Source organism: Lathyrus oleraceus, chromosome 4, assembly GCF_024323335.1.
Source record: "Lathyrus oleraceus cultivar Zhongwan6 chromosome 4, CAAS_Psat_ZW6_1.0, whole genome shotgun sequence".
Classification (NCBI taxonomy): Eukaryota; Viridiplantae; Streptophyta; class Magnoliopsida; order Fabales; family Fabaceae; genus Lathyrus; species Lathyrus oleraceus.
The window spans coordinates 41,580,879-41,592,420 of NC_066582.1; the positions used below are offsets into that span (position 1 = coordinate 41,580,879).

Here is an 11,542-nt window from a genome sequence, read left to right on the forward strand (position 1 = left end):
AATCTCCAATTCCAACAAAGGACCGATTCTAGCATTCAAACCTTGAACACGCAAATGGGACAACTTGCTACTCAAATAAATAACATGCAAGCCCAAGGGTCGAACCAGCTTCCAGCCCAAATAGTTGTCAATCCAAAGGATTCTAATGCTAATGTGAGTGCGATTTCGTTCAGATCTGGAAAGGTTACCGAAACAGCCCCAGAAAAAAATAAAAACGTTGTTAGTGTAACACTTGAAAATAAACCTGAATCTTCTATTGATGTTGAGGTTGAAAAAATGTATGTATCATCAATCCTTTTCCTAGAAAGAGTACTGAAAAATAAGAAGATTGACGAGGAAGAGCATTCTGTTTTTCAAATAGAGTTGGTTTCTGAAGTTGTTGATGAAGTTTATTCTAATTTGTTTTCAACTGATTTTCCAACTTTATCAGGTTTCGATGATATTTACTCATGTGATGATTGTACTAACACTAACCTTTGTGTTGTTTGTGCTAAGATTGATGCTGCCTTGCAGGGTGACAGTGTAAATGAAGTTGTTTATGTAGCTGAAGCTCTTGACATTCCGGCTGCCCCAAACATACCATTCATTGAGCAACCACATTGTTTAGAGTCTAAACCATTTCCTGAGGATTTATATTATTCATCAAAGCTTCAACTTAAGCAGAAACATAAGAAGGGAATTAGATGGACCTTGGCTGACACTCGTGATATTAGCCCATCCATATGTATGTATAAGATCTCACTTAAAGATGAAACAAAAGTAGTGAGGTAACCCCGTAATCCTTTAATTCTTGATGTTATGAAAAAGGAGATCACTTTCATGCGCTCATTCAACACTTTTACTTATCAAAGATTCTTCTTTGATCCTGGAATACAAGGCGAATACACTAATCAAAATTTCAAGGTCATTGGACACTACCCAAAGCTACTACATGAGAACCCGACTTTGGAAGAAGAGACTGCAGAAGAACTCTCTTTGGGAAAGGCTGCTTATGTAATCACTTACCCGCCTTGACTCCTCGGGTGTGTTCTTTCCTTTCTCCCACTCTTATTTTATATTTATGGTATTTCATTGAGGACAATGTATGTTTTAAGTGTGGGGGAGGGAACCATTTATTTGTTTTGTTTTGTTTATTTTGTTTTTCAGTTTTTCTCTGTTTTTGGCTTTTAGTTGCTAAATTAAAAAAATGCATCTTCTTGAAAGTTTTAGGCTATAGACTGACTAATTTGAGATTAGTTTACGGAGACTTGGGAAAAATTCACAAGATCGGTATCGTATTAACACCGTAAGTCTCCTGCATATGGAAATTGATTCGAATTCTTATTATGTTTTAGCCTTAAATTCTCATTCTCTGACAGCTCCTGAGTAGTTTATTTCAGCAGTCAGCACCATCTCACACACACTCTACGCAGAGAAGCCGATGAATATAAGTGAGTGTTCTGAAAAAGAAAAAAAAAAGAGAAAGAAAAGGGAATGCACCTTCTAAGTTTGGTGACCCTCACACAGTCACTTAACCCAACGGATGTAGAACCTTCAAAAAAAGTTGGAAATAAGACTCTTTTGTAGTTGGTTCAGCGGGTTCTAGTGCTGAACTTGGTAGGGCGGATTACGGTCCGATCCCTCGCAACTATAATTGAGTAAGCAAAGGGTTATGCCACTTAAGTACCAGAACCCCGTGCAGAAAAGGATCAGAGTCACTAACCGGTCGCCTTGCTATGAGTGTGTGGAGATAACGGGGTTAATGTGATTGCGCCTGAATGAAAAAGAGCCAAAGAAGGATGAGTAAGTTAGGCTTTAACATAATAACATGATTCGAGTTGATTTGTCTATTCAGGAGATTTATGACTGCACAATTATGGATTAGTGTTCCTACGATATCCTTAGTGTGCAAGATTAGTACCTATCGATGCAAACTTAACCGAAGAAGACTTGTAGCCTAAGATGAGTAACTAATGATGTGTTTGTGTTTTCTTTATTTTATTTTAAATTTTGCTCGGAGTGCAAAAGTTCAAGTGTGGGGGAATTTGATCAGTGCATTTTGATGCACATTCTTCTATATTTATAGTTATGCATTTCCATGTTTTAGTTTGGTTAATTTTCCCTTTTAATGTGTTTTTATAATTTATCTTATTTTTACACTTATTTGTTTTTCGCAGTTTATTTTCAATATTAGCAGTCTGCACGAATAAATTCATAACTGGAGCTAGGAGTATCGGATCGAGGTGTACTACCAGTCGTTGGAAAGCTAAGAGAAAGAGCTACGACTTTCATGAAGAAGTCAGAATCTGATAGGGAGTGCAGACGTCTCAACTAATTCGTTGAAATTTCGTACTTTAGGAAATATTTTCTTTTGGGCCATTTGTTGGGCCGAATTTAGGTTTTCCGGCCCAGTTTGAATTATTAGTGAAACCCTTATTCTATTTAAAAGGGCAACCGCGGTACTGTAGCAAACACACATTATTGACGATAACTTTTTGCTTTTGTGCGATCATGAAGAGGAACTAATCTCCTAGAGTCAATCTGCTGTAACCGAATTTCCAAGGCTTTGAGGTTTTTATTCTATCAATTTAATTTCGTTCTCTTTCAATTCTATTCTATGAAATTTCATTTGCTTAATCTGTAATTTATGGAATGGTTTTGATTAAATTCGTATGATTGCATTTCTAACTATTAATCGCCGTTTTCGTCGCTTTGTCGTTAAATTGCGTTTGTAAATCGTGTTTGCTTAATTCACGGTTGTATTTATCCGTTTGCTTAATTTAGAATATAGGAATATAAATCTGTCATATATCTATTGCGCTTGTCAATTGAATTTGAATCGAATAGAGATCGAAGTCGTTTAGGGAATTGGTAGTTAAAAACCAATGATTAGCCGGAAACCGAAAACAGTAGATTGACTTATTTTATAATCGCTTATTTTAATCACTTTTTTTGCTTTGTTTTCTAAATCGACCACTAAAACATAAACCCCCCTTAAATCGATTTCATTAGGTTAAGAATAATACAAGAATCCTTGCGATACGATACTCGAGGTGTCGCTTCCCATTTACAAATTTTATTACTTGTTTTTGACCCGTTTGCCACAGCGGATCAATGTTTTAAATTGAATCTAGATATCATAAATGGATCCCTATGGTCTTCACATATCATTTTGATCAAGAAATCATCAAGAGTTTAAAGATTGTTTGCCTTGGAAGCCCTAATTCATCTGGGTATCTTGTGTGACTTCTTCAACAAGTTTCTTCAACATTTGATCAAATATTTCAAGGGAAACTTCATATTACATCATCTTATTCCTATATGATACTTCATGAGTCCCAAAAGTCAAGAGAATGTCAAGCTAGCAAGATGGTTCATGGTGGTTGACTAGAGAAAGTCAACTTGTCAAAACTGAGGTTCCCTAGACCCTATCTCCTACAATTTTTATCATATGAAAATGATTCCAAGAGAAACTTTACTCAAAATGACATTCCAAACAACTTTCGTGTTGAAGTAAAGAGCCTGTTTTGCTTGTAAAGTCATTTTGTTATGGTGAAAGATTATATTTCATTTTGTCTGAACCCTAGTTAAGAGGTATATTTCCCAAGACCATATCTTTCTCAATTTTTATGATATGAAATCCATTAAAATTCCATGATAAAATTCAATATGTCTACTTAAACTTTTATGTTTGAAGGAAGTTCAAATTCAACTTGAAAATGCACGTGTCAAGAGGAAACATTATAGGTCATTTTGGACCATTACCATTGAACAAATGATTTTCCTCAACTTCTAAAATGCATAACTCCTTCATGCCAAATCCAAATTAGGTCAAATTGTTGACCAAATTGAATAGGTTTTAAATAGATATAACATTGATGAAGGAACTTTTTCCATTTGAAGTCCAAAGCAAAAGTTATTCAAGGTAGAAGAAGTGAACATTTGACTTGGTACTTAGAAAATTTTCATTTATGTTTGATTTTCCAATTTTCCACCTCAAAATTAATCATGATCCAAGCTTCAAATGGAAAAGTTTTCAACATGAAAGTTGTTCCCGTTGATCTCACCTTTCCAAAAAGTCCAAAATCATCTCTTTTGGATCAATATTAAAGGACTTGCGCATGGATGCAATGTATGGTACCATTTGGAAGGATTTCATGATCAAAATCATTCCAACATTGCATGGCTTAATGCAACACTTTCAGCATGACCTATGCACGATTTTGGACCTTTTCAAATGATTATTTGGGCTTTACACAAGCCCATGCTATCTCATGAAGGAACTTGCTATTTTTTAACATTCAAAAGAAAGTGTGTGAAAATCAATTGCCAAGCCTATAAATAGAAGTGCATTGTGATCAGAACTTCATCCATACCTTGCCGAAGCTTTTCCAGAGCAATCCAAACCCTCCATTTCATAGAATTATTGAAGGTTTCACTTGAAATCGAGCTTGAACTTCATCTTTTGTTTGGAAGTTCAAACTCTAAGAATTCATTTCCCTTTTCATCTCAATTGGTTTCTGCAAGCAAGAGGAAGAGAAAGCAAGCAAATCCAGATCAAGATCAAGCAAATTTGAAGCTACTCGAAGGTGATTTTTCAAAAAATTCATCTCTTCGAGTATCTTTCAATTCTTCACCATTCTTTATGAATTTTGGTTGGCTGAAGTCCTACCGATGTAGGCAACAAGATTGAGTTGCTTTGAGGTTAAATCGAAGCAACTCAGTTCATGATCCTCAAAATTCAAATCCATGTATCTTTTTATATACTTAGAATTGGAGAAAATTGATGCCAGATTCGTAATCCTGAGCATTTTCTCTTCGAAATAGTGTCCTTGTTTGTCATTTTCCATTGAAATGAAGTTGGACTAGTCCGGTGGAGGTCACCGGAGCCCTAGCTCCGGCGGTGTGTTGTCACGCTTCCTGGCCATCTGATCAAGTTGAAATGTTATAATCTGGACCGTTCCATTTGATTACCACGCGTACATCTGTTTGACCAAGGTCCAACATGGAACACGCGCGTGTGGCCATCAGATCTGCCACCTCAATTAATGAGGGAGATCTGATGACCCTTGTTTTTTCTATTTTTATTTTAATTTCTGATTTTATGTTTAATCCTTTTATTTTGTTTAATTCATATTAATTTCATTTTTAATCCAAAAAATATGGGACTTTCACCAAAAATATTTAAATTTTTCCTCTTTCATTTTCTGAATTAAAATTATTTTTTGGATTAAGTTTGATATTTTTCATGAATTTATTATTTTTGTGCATATTTTTAATTGTTTAAAAATACTTCTGACTTTTCAAAAATCATGAAATTTTTTGTCTAAGGTCCTTTGACTTTGTTTGACCTAGGATAAATATCTTGGCCATTTATTTGGTTTTTGAAGAGGTTTTAGGTTTTGACCAAATTTAATTGAATTTAAATGCATTTTTAATTTGATTTTTAATTGATTAATTGTGTAAAAATTATGTTGAGTCATTTTTATTGACTTGTGATATTTGACTATTTGTTTGTGTCTTGGTCAAGATTGATTTGACTTTTGTTGGGTTAAAATCATTGGCTTTAAGGGATTGATGAAATGTACATTTCATCTCCCAAAATGGATGAATGATTTTAATTTGATAAAATTCCTCCCATGACCAATTTGTGTTTCTCTCATCTCCCCTCCCTCTTCATCTTCATCTCATTCTTTTCCATCCCTTTGATTGACCAATGAAATCTCAAGATCCTAAGGCTAATCGGTTCATCAATAACCTTGTGTTAGATGAACCAATACAAGTATGGATGAGATAGGTCCATCCCTTGATATTTTTCTTTTAGTGTGTGGTATGTTTTAGGAGTTTGGTTCATTATACCAAATCTCTAACATGCATTAGCACCTAAATTTTTATTGCCTGACCTCAGATAGTTATGACTTCTACATAAGTCCAATTACGATTGCTTAACATAGAGCTAAATCTGACCCTAAAGGCATAACATTCAAGTAAGTGAAATTGTAAGTCTCCTATATTTCATGGTATTGTATGGAAACTTGGCCTTTTTTTCCTTCCTTTGGAAGATGTCTTGGTTCAAGGATCCGTGCTTGTGAATAGATGGTTAAGTGTTCTCCAAAGAATAACTTAATCAATTAAAAAGCAAAACACTACTAACATCCAATTAACTTTGACTAACATTTGACTAATTCTTATTAACTTTGCTTTACTTCCAAGTCATTTATTTTATGCAATTTAATTTCTAGTCATTTACCATTCATTGTCATTTACATATCATTTAATGTGTTTATGTTTATGTCATTTTCACTTTGCTCATTTGAGCCATATATTGTGATTGTATATATTTGTTTGTGTCTTTTTGTTTGTGTTTATGGTCTTAGGACCTTAAGATACCTAATAAATAACAAAAACCCTAAAAAATGTTTGAGTGGATTGTTGGGTTTGATCTGAACTTTTAGACTTAGGATTAGGCAACATTCCATATGCAAAAGGACTTGGCCAATGCCAACATTTTTTAGGCTAAGTGACTGTAATTTGAGCTTTCATCTGATGTAAGTATTGGGATCCACTTGAACTCATCTACTACATGGTCTTGATGCAACTGTTATTTTGATCTTATGTCTAATGTTTTATTTTGAGAAAATCAAAGAGTATTTCATCTGATACATGAGAAGTCAAAGAAGACTGCTAGTTATGGGATTTGCTTGCTTGAATCTGACCATCTTTATTTGATGCATTGATCTTCATGATGCTTGATATTACTAATTACTTGTTGATAATTGCTCAATTCAAAGTCCAAAGGGGAAGTGGGTTTCTATATGACATTCTTGATTGTTGGATTGCATCCCATTGGTCAGATCTTTTCAACTCTTGACTTTTAATTTTCTGCTTAAGATTAGTCTCTTCATCTTCTCCCACTTCTTAAATTTCAAAATCTCTCTCCCTTTTTTCAAAAACTTTCTTTGCTTGTGATTTTAAACTTATACCTATCTTCAAATTAGAAACTTTGGCCTTATGCCATTGAATTTTCAAGTTCTTTCTTAAATCAAAATATGTAAATAAGTCTAATCATATTGACTTAAAATTTCAAAAAACAAAAAGAACTAACACCCATTCAAACTTTTGGGCCCTTGTGCCTCTTTTAACTTAACTTTTGATTAAAAGCAATCCACTCATTTTGAAATTGATACCACGAACTACGAGGTTTTGATCCCTCATTTTTATGTTGGTACGTAGGCATAAGACCAAAGATCTTGTCAAACACAAAAATATAATAAATGAATTCTTTTCTCATTCCCACACTCTACTTTTATCAAACATCTTTTACCAAAAACATATGCACGCATAAAAAAGGGCTCCCTATGAGTACCTAGGACACTTTGGGTGCTAACACCTTCCCTCTGTGTAACCAACCCCTTTACCTGTAATCTCTGTCATTTTATTAGTTTTGATTTGAAAATTTCTTATCTTTGGGTTTTGTTCATACTTTTCCCTTTTCCTTTGGAAACAATAAAAGTGCGGTGGTGACTCTGGTTTTATTGACGTTAAGCTTATCCATAACTTGATGGACATGAATTTACCACTGCAAAGATCCTGAGTGTTAATCCTGATGATGCAATGTTGCTTGTTATGGATGAAGATTTGACAATCATTTGATTTAAATTATTCTAAAGTTTATGAATAAAGGTGAATACAATTAGCAACTGGGTCATTTGTCTCGTACCCAAAGATATTCATAATGAGTTAATGGAATTCTCAACTCTCATTCTTTGTCTATTTCTTAAGGCTCATGTCACACAATGTGAATTATGATTGACAAGTATTGATACCTTTGTTGTGCTTGAGAAGTAGTCCACTTTGTCAGTTGTGCTTGATTTGTATTGACTTTGAAGTCTTTATCTTGGATTTGAACCTTGAGACCTTGAGCTCCTTAGTTTCATCATATCCAATATAGCTTGAGCATAATGGACTTGCCCTATCAAGTAATTAATGGTCTTTGTCACTTTAATAGGCTTGGGGATTTAAGCACGATGCAAGGGATTTGGTTGACCAAAATGACCTTTGATCAACACTAATCAATGGGATTTATGGAAATCAACAGGGTTATGTACAACCACCTAATGAATTAATCAACTAATAAATCAGATGATTCTAAGTAACCCTAAGTTAGGGGATCATTCAAAAATCTGGATTTTCCTGCCTATGGGCAAAATAGTCAATATGCATAAACTTGGTCAATTAGGTAAATATTGAATTAATTTCTAACAATTAAAACCTAATCAAAATTAACTAAACCTAATTGATTCTATGTACATCTAATAATGTCATGAGATAAAATCAGGCCAATCTAAAAATTAACCTAAGTCTAATATCTAATTATGCACAATTAACAATCAAGATTTAATCAAAATTAATTAGAACTTAATACTAATTAAAATTAATAGGATATTACATGGAGGAAATTAACCTAAGCTTGATTATCCTAATCCTAATTAAACAAATTAATTTATGCAAAAAAATAACATAATAGTCAGAAATCAAGATTTTAATCAGAATTAACTAAGCACAATTAATTAATAATTGAGATTAAACATAAATTAAGATAAACTAATGGAGTAGAGGGTGCAGGCCTAAATTGGTGGTGAGATAGAAGAGAAAGAGCTCGTTTGGGCCTTAGGCCCAAACAACCAAGATTTGAAACGTAAAGAAACGCATCTTCATTCCTTCACACTTCGTATCAGCTGAAACGGAAACAGGAAAAGCTTATCCAAAGAAGATTTTGCACGTACGGCATCACTCTTCTCCTCATCATCAATTTGAATGTTCAAATAATCAACAAGAAAAATGAAACGCCAACGCGAACTAGGTCCACCGGAGACGCATACTCAACACAAGCTCGAGGACGCCGGAATCTTCACTTCACCGGATCGAAGCTAAATTGCAACGGCATCACGAAATCGAGATAAATGTATTGAAGCAAAAAACTCATTGGACTTGACGCGGTGGCGATAAAAGAAGTATCGACTTCCTTCTCCTTCCTCCGTTTTCGAATCAAAGTTTGTTAGAAACTCACCTTAAATGCTTCTGAAATTCTCCTCAAATTGCTTTGAAATGAAAAAAATCAGTTAGAGGTTAGTAGTGTTAGCTGTCAATTTAGATTTAGTTAGTGAGTTAGAGATTCTCTGTATGTGTTGGTTTCTGCTATGGTAGTACCCAATTTTATGTTGTGTTGAATGCAACTTGCAGGTACTGTTAATAGAGCTCTCGCTTGCGTGTTTTGAATGGATGGTTCTGCTTAGTCTAAATGCTTTTTGTGAGTTATGCAGGTGGATACTGGTTTGAATTTCCTATATTTTCCTTCATTCATTGGTTTGGCAGGGCACGTTTTTCCTGTATTTCTGTCATGAACTGCACATTGAATTAGTTTTGCAGGTTAAATTTTTTGTCATATGCCTATTATGAGAAATCTTGCAGAATGCAGTGTTACTGAGAACATTTGCAGGATATAGGTGCTAATGAACGCGTCATATTTAGGTGCAGCTGACTTAGAAAAAATAGATTGGGAGGTTATTAATTTTGGTTTGGACATTTGGATTTGGTTTGTAAAATTGTAATGGAAAGTTGTAGTTTGAAACTTGAATGTATTATTGAAAGTTAATGAATGGTTGGAAATTGTGTTTAATTTGAATGAATGCTTGAATGTTATGGAAATCTTATTTATGGATTTGAATATATATTGAATAGAATGGATTAAATATGAATGGTTTGAATTAGTGGTTATGCACTATGTTATGGATTGTAATTAGAAATGTGGAACAAACACAATTTGGATTAAAAGTTAGTAGCAAAAACGATATGGATTGGTTTGTTAAAAAAGATGACATGAACAAAATGACCTATAAAATGGAAAAAAATCATCAAAAAGTTAACAGTTGACCAGAGTCAACGGTAGGTTTTAGACTAGGGTTTTCTTATGTAAAACGGACTTGTGTAAAACAACGTATGGATGAATAATGACCTGAAACCATAATACATGTTCAAAGTCATATGAATGAGCCTGATAAAATGCTTAGATGGACCCACAATGATATCTTATAATGGATTGAATCATAATGGATCAAATGAAAAATCAAGGAAAAAAAGACCAATGCACTGATGTAAGCATGAATCGAAGACCTATGAATCTTGAAATCACCATATGGATGGTTGTCTGAACAAGCCTTTGGGCCAAATGAGATCCCAAACAAGTGGACATGATGGTCAAGAGCTTCTCCCTAATGGATTAGGGTGTCCAATAAGCACAAGGTGACAAGTCAAGCCACAAGGCATATCAGGACCCAATATTCCCTGATTAGGGTTTCATGAGGCATGCCCCTTCAGTTTAGGTCTCTGAATCAAGCATGATGCTCCATAAGAAAGTCTCCAATGATGAAAACCCCTAAACTAGGGTTTTAAGCTCAAAGTAAGATCAATAGATGAATCACCAATGATGAGCATCCACAATTAGGATTTCAAGGTGGAGATATTCCCGCAAGGTTACACCAGGGTAAGTGGGACTTTGTTGGGAAATGATAAGATTTTTCGCTACAAAAGGTATAGGAGACTTGCGAAAGACAAGTAAAGGCGTGAAGAGGAAATTTGTAAAAGATATTGAAGATGGTTTCCCAGATGGGAACTAGGCTCTTGAATGATTGGCTAGACAGGAACTAGGCTTCGAAATGAATCGCCAGACGGGAACTGGATTTTGAAATGATTTGCCAAACAAAAATTGGACTTTAAAGTGGTTTGCCAGACATGAACTGGACTTTTGAAAGAGAGACCAAACGAGAACTGGCTACCGGATGAGAATTGGGTTTTGAAATGTTGGCCAGATGGGAACTTGTCTTTAAAACGATTCTTCATACGAGAATTTGGCTTCAAAATGTTGGCCAGACGGGAACTAGGTTTTAAAATGATTGGCCAGGCGGGTACTGGGCTTTAAAAGGGTATCAATCGAAGTTGGACTTTATGGGGAACTTGCTGGAAATATCAACTGGGAACTTGTATGGTTAATATTCTCTTCAGAGGTATATTGTACCAGCCGAGGCTTTGTATGTGCTTCTAAGAAAGGCTTGAATCAAGCTCACGTTAGGGATGCATGTTTGATTTTTTATGGCGTAATTCTCCCTGTTGATGGATATGCTACACGTGTTTTTGGAGATGTAATGTTATGTAATTATAATTACTATATGCGGAATGGCAGTGTAGCTGGACTTTATGGTTCGCCAATCAGGATTGGGCGTTGATAGGTGCCAAGTAAGTTGGGCTTGAAAGGAGATAGGGCTAAACAAAGTTTAGGGTTTACGGTGAGGGATAAAAAAAGTTTAGGCTTTATAGAGAGGGCTAAACAAAGTTTAGGCATTAAGGATGTGGTCAAACAAAGTTTGGGCTTTAAGGAGGTGGCCAAAAAAAGTTTGGACTTTAAGGAGGTGGCCAAATAAAGTTTGGGCTTAAATGGGATAAGGGGCTAAACAAATTTTAGGCTTAATGGAAGTGGTCAAACAAAGTTTGGGTTTAAATGAAAGAA

General features: G+C 34.8%; 1 long non-coding RNA gene across 1 annotated transcript; it reads left to right on the top strand.

Annotated features, from left to right (window-relative positions):
- Positions 1-8,612: 8,612 nt before the first annotated feature.
- On the top strand, positions 8,613-9,658 carry LOC127135142 (uncharacterized). Its single transcript, XR_007808435.1, has 2 exons — positions 8,613-9,107; positions 9,223-9,658. It is a non-coding gene; the product is annotated as an uncharacterized LOC127135142 (long non-coding RNA).
- Positions 9,659-11,542: the final 1,884 nt, after the last annotated feature.